The sequence below is a fragment of the Chrysochloris asiatica genome, unplaced genomic scaffold (genome assembly GCF_000296735.1).
Source record: "Chrysochloris asiatica unplaced genomic scaffold, ChrAsi1.0 scaffold00045, whole genome shotgun sequence".
NCBI classification, from domain to species: domain Eukaryota; kingdom Metazoa; phylum Chordata; class Mammalia; order Afrosoricida; family Chrysochloridae; genus Chrysochloris; species Chrysochloris asiatica.
The window spans coordinates 2895304-2909505 of record NW_006408563.1 but is presented as its reverse complement, the minus strand read 5'-3'; the positions used below and the strand labels follow the sequence as shown (position 1 = coordinate 2909505).

Below are 14202 nucleotides of genomic sequence, written 5' to 3'. Positions count from 1 at the left end.
GTGGCAACAGTTGTGAGGTTGGCCCAGGATCGGGCAGTGTTTCATTCTGTTGTTCATAGGTTCACTATGAGTCGGTACCATTCGATGGCACCTAACAACAACAACATTTTAAAGTAAGTAGTACTATCACTGCATAGAAACATTAATTATACTTTATGAAGTGAAAAAAATTAATAGGTTTCAAAAAGTGACCCAATTGCTTTTTAAATATTACTGTAATTTATGTTTAGTAGAACATAGAACATATTCCTTATATTTTTAATGATTAATGCAATTTAAACTTTTACTCTGTCACAGTTTAATAGAAGTCATATCCACTGTTCCTTCAAAATATACATGGAGTATACATTCACATAGTAATTAATCAGAGGTTGAAAGTATGCCTCAAAATGATGTTTGTAATTACTTCACATAGTGAGATGAATACAGGAGTTGAATATGCTAATAATATGTAATTATGTAAAATTTAAAGTACTATGTACATTCTTCATCAAAACATGGAAAAATGTACAGATCTTGGCTCTATTTAGTTTAGCTGTGTATTACTTTATACTAGACATAAACTTCTTTACCATAAGCACATACAGCTGATGTGTTGCTTCCTTTCTCCTCCAATAATAGGTGATGAGTAGGTTCAGTGGTAAAAAAAACACATTGATTTAAAAAAACAAATAAACAAAGATAAAAAGAACTAGAAATTTTGTTCACTAATACTATAATATACCCAAACACACTCTTTTACAATTTTTAAATGAAAAAAAAAAAAGGTAAGAAAATTATAAGAATCCAAAAAAAAAGACCTGCAGAAATGGAGGAATATACCATGCTCTTGGACAGGAAATCTTAACATTGTGAAAATGTCAACACTACCCAAAGCAATCTCTGGTGGTGGTGTGCTATGTGGTCAGTTTCAACTCATAGCGACCCTGCATAGGGTTTCTGAGGCTGTAAATCTTTACAGGCACAGAAAGCTTCATCTTTTGTCCGTGGAACTGCTGGTAGTTTCAAACTGCTGACCTTAAGGTTATCAACCTGACTCATAACTAATACAACTACCAGAGGTCCTTTGTAATCCCAAATCCAGATTGCAACACCATTCTTTAAAGAGATGGAAAAACTAATTACTAACTCTATATGGGAAGGAAGAAATCCTGGATAAGTAAAGTGTTACTAAAAAAGGAACAAAGTAGGTGGCCTCTAATTTCCCAATCTCAAAACATACTACACAGTCACGGTAGTCAAAAAACCTGTTACTGGTACAAAGAAACACACAGATCAATGGAACAGAATTGAGAACGCAGAACTAAATCCATCCGCCTACAGTCAGTTGATCTTCGACAAAGTGCCAAAATGTATTAAGCGGAGAAGGGATAGTCTCTTCAACAAATGGTGCTGGCAAAATTGAAATCCATTTTCAGAAAAATGAAGCATGACCCATTTTTCACACCATATACAAAAATGACCTCAACATGGATTAAAGACCTAACTGTAAAAGCGAGATCATCAATGAAGAATTAGGGACAAACTTAGGAGTTCGGTATATGCCATGAACACACTATCAAACTTAACTGAAAACACACAAACAGAAGACAAAATAGATGACTGGGGCCGGCAAGCAATTAGACACTTATGTCCATCAAAAGATTTCACCAATCTTTTGTAAAAGATTGCAAAAAGAGAGTAAAAAGAGAACTCACAGACTGGGAAAAAATGTTTGCCAATGACGTATCAGACTAAGGACTACTTTCCAAAATTCATAGAATACTTCAACACCCCCAACAAAAAGACAAATAATCCAATTAAAAAATGGGCAGAAGACATGAATAGACACTTCACCAAAGAAGACATTCAGGCAGTCAACAAACATATGATGAAATACTCATGATCATTAGCCATTTTTATATTGCTATTGTTAGGTGCCATCGAGTCAGTACCGACTCATAGCGACCCTATGCACAACAGTACGAAATACTGCCCAATCCATTAGCTGTTAGAGAGATACAAATCAAAACAACAACAACACATCATCTTACTCCTGCATTAACAGCAAAGTTCCAAAACACAGAAAACAACAAATGCTGGTGAGGGTATGGAAAGCCTGGGACTCTCTTACAATGCTGGTGGGGCTGTAAAATGGTACTATCCCTGTGGACAACAGTATGGCAGTTTCTTCAAAAGTTGGAAATAGAAATACCATATGACCCAGCAATCCCTCTATTTGGTATATATCTTCAAGAAATAAGAGCCATGTGGTTGGGTCCCCTCAGTGCAAACCCCCTTCCAAGACTAAGACTCAATGGGAATACACGCTGTGATTGGTGACCACGCTCAACACCGGTAAGGGGAAATGAGGGAAAAACAGCAATGAAGCGGTGAGCTAAGCCCTACAACGTTCAATAGACTTCTGTGAACCCAGGTAAAGACCTGGTTGGCCAGCAGTGTGGCAAGACCTGGGGACTATTGGGCCCAGAGTCAGTGACATAGCCACAGAGGACTAGAGTGGAGAGTGAAGCATCCAGCTGATAAGAAGAGAGGGCATATGCATAAGAACACCCACATTGGCAGATAATACCCACTTATCCTGGCTTCAGTAACTAGATGATCAGAGCTCAACCAGAAGTAAAAAGAAGAAGAAAAAAGTATTCTCATACAATTTGATGAACTTGACCTACACCTATAGAAGCAGTAGCTCAAAAGAGGGAAAAAGTCCTTACAGCAAGAATCATTCCCACCCCCTCTACACATAGAGTAGACAGAGATGGACAACTTGGACATTGGCTACCTAAAATGGGGGGCAGGGGGCTACAAAAGCAAGAAGTGACTGGCTTACAAGCTTTCAATAGGGAACCTAGATCCAGAGGGCCTGGAGGTAGGTAGACTCTCCAGTGAGTAGTATTCAATCTGACTAGGCGGGGCTGATGCAATGAAATGCAGGCGGGTCTCTTGTGATACAATAGTGAATAATTGTTATCAGGACTGATTGTGAGGGTCAGAAATGTAAGGATAGACATTTTATAACAAGGAGGGGAGTGATTAGCTTTTTATTCTAGGAGCGGAGGTCCCTAGGACCATCAAGGGAGAAGAGCAGAGAGCGGGACCCTACCCAGAGAAGCAGTGATGCCTGAAATGGAGCCAGAGATGATGACGTGGAGCAATGGAGCAGCTGGAGACTTTAGATCCAGAGAGGGAGAGCGACTATATACTGAAGACCTGGGGGGTACAGGGGAAGGATTGCATGGAGGGGATTGTAACCATGGCATTGAGACAATATACGAGAGAATGAATGTAAAACTAATGTTCTCCCATGTGAACTATCACATAATTCACAATAAAACATTTACGGAAAAAAAAAAAACAGTTGTGAGATTAGGTGTCTGCACAGCCATGTTCACTGCAGCACTATTCACAATAGCAGAAAGATGGAGACAGCCTCCATGTCCATCAACAGAAGAATGGATAAACAAACTTCCGTACTTATACACAATGGAATATTACGCAATGTTGAAGAGTAACAGTGAATCTGCGAAACACCTCACAATGTTGATGAACATGGAGGACATTATGCTGTTTGAAATTAGTCAATCACAAAAGAACAAATATTGTTCAGAAACCACTGTTGTAAAAAGTTTCTTGCTAAATGAAACATTCTATAATGATTACAGGGCGGGTGGGAGAGAGAAGGAAAAGATAATAAATAAAGTGAATAGAGGTTGTTGCTGCTGTTAAGTTCCGTGGAGTTGGTTCCGACCCATAGCGACCCTGTACAGGGTTTCCAAGGCTATAAATCTTTAAGGGAGCAGAAAGTCTCATCTTTCTCCCATGGAGCGGCTGGTAGTTTTGAACTGCTGACCTTAAGGTTCACAGCCCGATTCATAAGCACTACACTACCAGAGCTCGAATAGAGGTAAATACTGTTAATAATAAAGTTGATAGAGGAAATACTGTTAATTGATGGTACATGGAGGGCATTGTAATGAATGTAACAGAATGAAATCTATGATTTATTGAATGTAAAACTAATGATCTGCTTTATAAATCTTCACTCAGTTCACAATAAAGAGTTTTGTTTTGTTTTAAACACACAAAAGGCAAGTTCAGGTGTATTCTGGAACATGATTGGATATGTTCCCCCATATATTGGTTATCCATGCCGTCTTGCATTATAAAAATCACTGCCAGACTCAATCATCAGAAACACCTTGTCCAGGTAATCTGCCTATTCCTAGCCTCCTTCTACACAGTTAACCTCGGTTCATTTCCCCGCTAGTCTAAGCATTTACTTCACAAATTAGCCCATCTTGTTAGCATCTTCAATCTTTTCCTGTAGTTGTAAAATGAAGATAACTGGTTGTCGTTATCAATTAAAATTTACCAAGCGCATGTTAATAGATGCCAGGGACAATTCTAAGTGCCTTTAAAGACTGTCTCATGTTAATAATTTTTTTTTTTCCAATTGAATCTTTATTTTAAAGTCTCATCTGCCAATTTAGCTAAGCTTTCCACCAACTCAGGGAGCAGAACTTTCACAGGCTTCACAATCTTTTGTTTAGGTGCTGCCTTTGTGGGAGCCTTAGCAGCAGCCATTGCTGTCTTTTGAGATGCTAGCTTAGCCTTTTTTGCTTCCTTTGCAGCCCTGATGGCCTGTTCTCACTGAGCCTTTCTTACTTCAGGCTTCTGATTTCTCTTGGTCATTATAGCAGCAAGAGGTGCCGCAGTGATGACCCTCTGGAATTTGACTGCATAGTGGGTTCTTTACTTTTGCATTTCTTCCGATTGCCCTTTTTAATGCTTTCTTTTGTAAAGGACAGTCCAGTTTATCTTGCCTAGGGTTCCTTTTGGAAAGGAAGCAGACTCGCATTTTGCATTAAGACACTGGAAAACCTTCCTGGCATAGCATCATCTCCTGTGTCCAGAGTAGATTTTGTACCCGCTGAAATAGCAGTTTGACCTCATAGCTGCAGCTGCAGGGGAACAGGGAAGATGCAAAGAGCCTCCCAATGCATCTTACAGATAAAGACAAGGAAGAACAGAGAGGTTAAGTGACTTGCCCAAGGTCATACAGTTCCTGATATGATGTCAAGATTAGCAAGGCAGCCTTTCTCCAAAGTCCGCATACTTAACCAACCAGTTGCTATACTGTGTGTCAGAGTCCTGGTGTGATATTGTAGGATAAGCACTGGACGGCTAACCAGAAGGTCAGCTGCTTACACCCACCAGCTGCTCCTTGGAAACCCTATACAGAGTGGCTATGAGTCTAAGTCAACTCAATGGTACTTGACAACAACAACAAAGAGAACCTAATGGCAAGGAGTATAAAAGTACCGTTAAGTTGGTTCCGACTCAGCAACCCTGCCTAGGTTTTTCAAGGAGTGGCTGGTGAGTTTGAACCGCCAACCTATCGGTTCAAATTGATCTTGAGGTCAAGTGCTTATCCTAGGACGCCACACCAAGTCTTTGTTGTAAAGTGCCATCAAGTCAGTTCTGACTCACAGCAGTCCTGTATATGGTTTCTGAGGGGCAGCTGGTGGGTTTGAACTACTGACCTTGTGGTTCGCAGTCCAATGCTGATCCTACAGCATCACATCAGTAGTTCACACCAAGTCTTTGTCATCAAATCTCCATTCCTTGTATTCACAAACTTATTCAGAATACTAACTTAATTTTATTATTTGTCATGTGCTGATAATGTTGTAGGGTCTGCAGTTTCGGGGATTCATGATAAACACTGTAATGACCTTTCTAGAGGTGAGACAAACAAGAACAAGTGACTACATTCAGTGTCTGACGCCAGGACAGGTAGAGGTACTACTGAGTTCCCTGAGGGTCGTCACTCCTAGTGTGGGAAAGGGGAGTGTGTCACATTGTGTTTAAGTATCAGTTCCATAGTTTATTCGCTGGAGATAATGGGAAAATTAAAGCTTTTTCTGGGTATATAAATAAAGTAATAATATATTACATAGAACTGTTCCCCAAATGTCTGCTGTTGAGCATTTACCACTTCCAAAATTCAACTCTTATGTCCGTAACTTGTAAATCTCTCTTTGCTTGGGACTTCTCTTCTGAGCCCTGGCTGCAACTGTTCCGAGCTGGTTGTCACCACTTGTTGTCCCGCTGCTTCCAGCTCAAACCTCGTATATTCAGGATCCATTGCCCCTTCCCAGACTGCTGAGAGTGGGTCTGCCGACTTCTGCCTGTGGCACCATTCTTCCAGAAAGCCAGGGGGTGAAACCTTTTTTAGCAGTCCACACTTCTGCCTGCTCCTAACTTATTATCAGTTTATTTTTAATTCATCCTTCCTTTAAATTTCATAAGGAGTCCTGGTGGTACCATGGGTTAAGCATTGGGCTGTCAATCCCAAGGTCAGTGGTTCAAACCCACTAGCTGGTTGTCCAGAGAAGGATGAGGCTGTCTGCTCCTGTAAAGATTTAGTCTTGGAATCACTAAACAGCAGTTCTACTCTGTCCTACAGGGTTGCTGAGTTGGAATCATCTCAGTGGTAGTGGGTTTAATTTGCATTTCTTTTATCACTAGTTTCAGACTTAATATCTAGCCTGACCTATAGTAGTAGCCTCCTCCTAACTCAAGGCACTCTGATAGTGCAGTGATTACGCATCAGGCTGCTAATCTCAAAGTTAGCAGTTCTAAACTACCAGCTGTTCCGCGGGAGAAAGACGATGTTTTCTGCTCCTGTAAAGATTTACAGCCTTAGAAATCTTATGCAGGATTGCTATGAGTCAGAACCAACTCTACGGCACATAACCAGCACCTCCTAACCCTGCAACCAACTTCAGTCTCTTAAATCCTGACACCAGATTAATCTTTCCAAATTACAGTTGATCACCACTCCCTTGCCCCACTATTTATTCTAGCCTTCCAGATTCATTATGGAGTCCCGGTGTAGTGCTGTATGCTTAGCACTGAACTGCTAACTGCAAGGTAAGCACTTCAAACTCATCAGTCACTCCTCGGAAACCATAAACAAGGTCGCTATGAATCAGAACCACCTCGATGGCACTTACCAACGGCAACACTTAGTGTGCTCTCATGCCCACTACTCACGGAGGGTGAGTCCAAAGGGTTCCAGCTCACGCACACCTGGCCTTATTAAAAATAAAATGTGTTTGTTTGAACATGTCTATGATCAATGGGTGGCTGCAGACAAGTTCTCTCACTAATAACCTTATCTTATGACTTGTTTGGGTTTCTCAAACTCAAAAGAACAGGATTTGAGTTCCTAGAGGATGCCAAAACTGCCATTTGGACGTACTGTAAATTGATGAATGCAGCATTCTTTGGGGAAGGGTTTGACGAATGGAAAACCACCTTCAGAAATGTATATAGATCTAGATGGACATGTTGAGAAATAATAGTTTCACATTTTTTTTGTTTAATAAAGTTTTTTATAATTTTGTAGCAATACTTTCTGATTAACCTCACCATGCTTCTTAAAGGGATCATTTTGAAAAACATTGAGCATACAGTATAAAGTTGTCCTTGTACTTGTGAAGCTATGAAACGAAGAGACTGGGATTCCAATGAAATGTAATAGAAACTGGCTTGCAAGACGTCCAATATAGCACATAAGAATTTCCGATGCAACCTCTACTTGGCTACCATATCAAGGTCACTCTGGCAGCATTTTATTGACTCATATTATGAAAATTAATCATTGCTAGTCTAACCATAAAAAAACATGTGCTAGCCCCCTAGTGTGCTTGATAAAGTATCAGATATAAAAATCATTCACTATACCATGCTGGAATGAACTCAATGGTGACTGGTGGGTTGGTTGGCTACATTCTAGTAAGAACAGAAAGTACTCCCTTCCCTGGAGTAGCAGCTGTGACCAGTATCCAGCCACAGGAAAGTACACTAAGAACAGGGCTACTTCACAGCAAGATTTATTAATACATCCAAAAGAAAGAAAGAAAAAAATCATTTGTCACACTATATACAGATAATACATACAGTGTTTTTATACACATATTACATCAGTTTTTACACAAGAAAAATATACATAAAAATGTAAACTTTTGTATACAAAAACCCTTAAACAAATTAAACAAGGACCAGATAACAAAAGGAGACCAATCCATTATTATTTCATCAAATTTTTAAAACAGTAATACAGTACATTCATTGAGATATATTGGAAAATGTGAGCCATCTCTTCTTGTTTAAAGGGAAATTACAAACCCAAAGCCCATCATCTACCAGCACTGCACCCTCAGGGTGCCTTTCTGTCCAAAACGGAGGTTCTCATCAAAACCTGACCATCTCCTGAGCTTACTCCCAGTGTCTGTGTAGAAACAGGTGGCTCCTAGCTTTTGTGTATATAACTAAGCGTCCAGCCACAATGAACACAAATACAGACAATAGTCTGTTTGTAAGTTCCCTTTAAGCAGCTTTTTTTTTTTTTTTTTGTAAATATTTCTAATGTATGGCCTATTAAACATACTCGTGTGCTAAGGTGAATGAGAACACAAAAGAAAAGTTTTGAGAACTGCTAGTCCCTGCTACCGTGCAGTTACTTTGTTAAAAGATTTTTTAAATGTGCAACCTGTCTGTCCTTTACTGGTTTCATATAAGCTACTCACCTTTGATTTCCCACTGCAACTTGGTTTCAATTTACACTTCAGGACTCTAGTTAGTACCATACAACTGTCACCAGGAGTTTTGTTAAAGGCTGCTTCTGAGATTGAGTTCTGGCTGAGCTGCTCTATGGAACCAATCAAACCCCACACTCTCCAGTGTAGTCTTCTAGGGTGCTCATACTCCACTGCTTTTCATAACATCTTACAATTTAAGACTCTGTACATCTATCCTCCTCTCTCTGTAAGGTGTTGAGATGTAATCTGCCGCCAACTCATCACAAAATAAGAGGGTTGTATTTTTTTTCCCTCTCCCCTTAAATGTTGTTGTATTCAGTATGTCAAACTGATATACTAAGGAAAAACACCTGGACCTGTGGGGAATAAGAATTAACTCTACATCAAGTAGATGCTGACTCAGAGTTCTTTTTTAAAAATCTGTTTTTTGGAGATCTTTAAGAAAATAAATTATAAAACATGCATTAAGACAGCTTCATGAGAGATTTGCGTTCTCTCAAAGCTGAACTGTGAACAAGGCAGAACAATAACTAGGTGATCTATGTCCCTGTAGCTAGAAAGTAGTTAACTTCCTCCTGACAAAATGATCTCAGTGACTGATCATCATTTATTAATGAAAGGAAGAGGCAAACTGGTGAATTAAGTTGATCTAGAGGAGATGATAAGGTGGTATAAATAAATGAAAATATTAGGCTAACTTTATAAAAGCAATCATCAGGCTGGGCTGTGGGACGTCTCCACTTCTGAGAGAAGAAAATGAACCTGGTTAGTTCCTCTAGTGAGTCTCCAGCTCTTTGTTACTGCAATAGGGACAGATGGCATTGGTTTTTTTCCCCTTAAATGACAGTCTCCCATTCAGTTAAAAAATGTAACAACAAAAGGAAAAGGAAGATAAATAAATAATGTGTGGAGGTCTTTAGATGAGACTTTCAAATGTTCTTTAAATAATTTTTGATAATGTATTTTAAATCATTACATACAACTGCCTTTGCAGTGACAATATTCCAGTAGGGGCAGCATTTTGCTAAATGTAAAAGATTGCCATTTAAAACTCATACATATACATGTGTATGTACAGTATATTAACATTATTTATATACATCGATAGCTAGAAAGCCTTTGAATACATATCCACTCCCACAATATATTCTGGAGACATACTGTGTGAGTATATACGAAAGTATATGTACACATGCTTCAACATGTATATATACACTTTTGTCTGTGTGTGCATAAGAGCTTTAAAGGCACAATATATAAGGATGCAAGTGTTCTAGAGAGCTGCAGCCACGTTAAAACAGAATGTCACAATTGTGAGAAAAGCCATAAAGAAATGTAGCAGAATTCATTATACAAGAATTCATTAGAGCAGTTTCATGAGGAAAATTAATTAATTGCAGAATTCAAAAGGCTTACATGTAACTTGGTAGGCTTGCCATTAAAATGAAAATGATAAATTAATGATAAACTAAAATAAATCAAATTTGAAATGACAAATTATGACAAATAAACTTAAGACTAATACCAATTGTAAAATAATAAATAATTATGCTCTTTTTCAATCTAAGTTAATGTCCCCAAATTACCTAGATAAGACTTTCAAATTAATTTTGCTTGAAGAGTGCCCTTTTGCGGGGGGGAGACAAAGATTAATGCCAAATTCTCAAAATTACTACAGAAAACGTTACCAAAATTTGTATCTTCTGGGGAATTTCAGAGATAAAGAAACAACTAGTATGTTAATGAAAGAATATGCTTAAGTCAGATGCTTTTTAGCTAGAAAGTACACTGATTTTTAAAATGATGAGAGAGGGAATCACAAAAGGTAGTGAAAACGATAGAGAATAGGAGAGCTAGAGGGAATAGTTCAGACAAGTACTCATTTATAATGACCATAAACAAGACTACAATCCAAAGGACTTCCGTTTTACTACGTTCTAATGATGTGCTCTAGACGGTCACCTGCTCTGGTTCACAGAATCATCTAGAATTCCCATAGATATATAATCTTGTTTAAAAAGGTTGCTTACCTATTATACACACACAAGCTTTTAGGGAAGTATATGTATATAGCTTTATCTATACACACACATATACATACGTGTATATATAGATTTATACAAATGTTTAAATAAACATAATACTTTTTCATCTTTCCATGAACAAGGCAAGTTCACATTCAGCAAAGTGCCACCACATCCCATATACATATCTCTGTACAGATATACACAAAAGGGTCTATTTTCAACCTTTGTAATCAGGGGGAATTTTTTCTAGCAAATCCCGTTAACCAGCAACTGAAGGGAGGAATGGCACCGGTTCAAACTCCCTTTTTTCATTTGCATGCATATGTACAAGAAATATGCTGATTTTAAACTCCACAGAGCAAGAGTGAACGTGAAACTGGGAGATGCTGTAAAAATACAACTGTAAAAAAGAAAAACATATAAAGCTCTCCTAGGTCTTGACTCTGTTTAAAATGAAGTAAACAAAGCTTCAAAGACAGCTAAAAATTTAGGTGTATTATAAGAAGTTGTTTTGAAATATTCCAAAATAACATGATTTTTCTACATTAAAAATAAATGATTGGAGCACTTAAAGACAAATCTAAGTTTTGACTATTTTAGACCAATGGATGCTCCGGTAATGCATGTATAATAAAATGACAACTTATGCCTCAAAATATAGGAATGTATTTTTTTTTTTTTAATTTTTTATATGGATCAGGTAAAAGTCAGTGATAGAATAATTTTATCTATAGCCAAAATATGAAGGAGGAAGACACTCTAATCTCAAAAATAATAGCACAATTGAGTTGTGGGTTTTTTAGGTTTTGGAAATAACTAAAATCACCCCAGCTTTGAAATGTGTATTGGTGAAAAGATCCCACCAACAATTTAAACAAAGCAGTCCCTTTAAAAGAAAAAAAAAAAAAAAATGGCATTCTTTATAAAATTAAAAGCCTATCATTTTTTTTAAGTTCACCAAGAAAAGATGATCAACAATTATTTTCTAACTCAGAGTAAAAAGAAATCTACTATTAACATAAGAAAGGTTCAACATATCTCTGGTCCCACCACCCCAAGAAATAAACACAGCACATGTCTGGGTCGGTCTGTCCGTCTCTCTCTTTCTGTTTTTATGCTCAAAGGTGAGAGGCTAGTCTTAGAACTTGCTGTCTCTCATGTCATTTAAAAAACACAGTATAACATAAATTAAAAGGTTAAAATAAAATACACATGATATCAGAACTAGCCTTTTAATGTAACATAATGAAGAATTTGGTATATTTATACAACAGAGACAATGAGAAAGTAACTCCAATACCCTCAACTAAATAAATCATATTTCTATAATACATTCTGTTACCTTTCTCTATTTTTACCTAAAGCACACATTCATCTCTCTCACACACGTGCCTCCAATGTAGAGTTCTGCATGTGTGGAAAAACACAGACACACACATGCACACCAGTAATTTAATTCTATTTTTAAGTCACAGTGGGAATTCCTTAGTGAGGAGGGATCAAAATTTCCTGAATAAGACACTGAGAACATCTAGTTTTATCAGTTTCTCTCTATTTTACTTCCCAACTTACAGATGAACTGTAAATTAAAGAATGAATCCATAGGAAATAAAAGAGGTCTTAAAAACTTAGTTTACAAACTCCAGCTACAAGAGTTGGAGTTTTACTTGATCTATGTATTTCTATTTACCCTGTAACTAAGCTTCTAGCCATCTAATGTGCAAACCACAGATCATTTAACTAAAGAACACGATTTTCAACAGTTCTATGAGCAGTAATAAATGGTCTAAGGTGGTCTACATATGGGGGCCCCAGGGTATCCTTTTATATATCTGCAAGGTAGCAAAGGAGAGCTATACACCTTGACACGGCAGAGATCCAGTGTAAAAAGGTGCTTCACTAGTTTGTCTTGTCCAACAACAACAACAACAACAAAAAGCTCATATATAACTTTTTAGCTATTAAACACATAGGCAACATAATTCATTACACTCAATACAGCTTTAGTATAAAACTTATAATTTATGAGGTGATGTTAATAGCATAAATTAATATACCTTTTTCTTTTATAATCTACAATAAGTATTCTGAAAGCTCATTGGGGAAGTAAATTTTTAAATAAAAGTTTTTAAAGCTGTGCGTGATGGGAAAGGATTCGGTACGTTGAAGCTGATATGAGAGCCTGAAGGAGAAAGGAAAGAAATCCTATGCAAGACACTGTGGACTAGGAAACCAAACGGTTTCTCTTTCTTGCGCTCTCTTCAATGATGAGTTACCTTTAGTTTCTTTTTAAATTATTCTCTTTAACTGCCCTAACTTCCACAAGGAATCCCTGAGACATACTCAATACTATACAGTGAAAAGAATGGTCACTGTTGAGAGAAACTGATTCAACCCTTCCCAACAGATGAAGACAAATGTCAACAAGCATCTCACTTTTCATCATTTCAACACTATTCAATGGAGCCAAATGTACCTTAATGATGCAGGTTGGAGTCATTTCAGGGCAAATCAGTTTTTTCCCCAAGTAATGGTGTGGCATTTAGCTGCACTGGAACCTTTTACACTGCATGCTGAACATTTTTCCAAGGGGAACTTTGGGTGCATACAGAGCGTACTTCAGTGGTCCCCAGCTCAAAAACATAACAAGAAATAACCAAAACGTGTGAAAGAAGAGGACTCTACTACTCTTAGGCCAGTATAGAACGCGTGTGTGTGTGTGTGTGTGTGTGTGTGAGTTCGCGCACAAACATCAGCAGTGGGGGTGGGCAGAGAGGCAATCTGGCAGAAGGGAAGGAAGGTGTACTGCCCTAAATGCTTACTAAGAGTTAAAGAAGCTTTTCTCTTGTAAGATTGTTCTTCAGATTCAACTTTAGATCACCACAGACTTTGCCATTCAAACTAGCCAAACATTCCCAATATTAGGAAACCTAGAGTAAAGAAAAGTCATACCCAGTTGTTCTTTCTCTGAAATGCCAAATTTCCTTTGCTAGTGCTGTACCACAGTGCAGAGGAAAGCTAAGGGAACATAACAGCTGGAGTAAAAAAAAATACTTTTGCTGCTTGGAATACGGATCCCTAAACTGAACCACAATTGCAGCACTGGTTACTGTAGGACTTAACTATTCATATATGTTGATGTTTTCTTTCCTAACTCACTGGTCAAGGAAAAATGCTTACAGATAACCAAATATGTTCTTCACTGGTGTTTCATTACAAATCCTTTGAAAGAAAACATTTTAAAGTGTTACTTTAATCTATCAAAAATGGGTTTTAGTTCTCTCCAGGATACGACGGTATCTAGGAAGGCTTATAAAGTTCATGATACCAAGGGCTCAATTATTTCCAATGCATGGAGAGTAAAGATCCATGCTCCTTCATAGAGAAACTCTCATATATATATATATTTCTGTAAGAAATATAGGGGAAAAATCCTTGGAGTAATGTGATGAAACACACACATATGAAGACTTTCAGTATAGCTACATTTTTCTTTCAAGGAATCCTTCAAACTAGCTCATTAAACTGTAGAATTCTGTTGATCATTTCTGAGAGTACTACATTAG

The 14202-nt window shown here is 37.7% G+C and overlaps 1 pseudogene; it reads right to left on the bottom strand.

Moving 5' to 3' along the window:
* Positions 1-4461: 4461 nt before the first annotated feature.
* LOC102829949 lies at positions 4462-4953 on the bottom strand (annotated as a pseudogene).
* Between the last annotated feature and the right edge of the window lie 9249 nt (positions 4954-14202).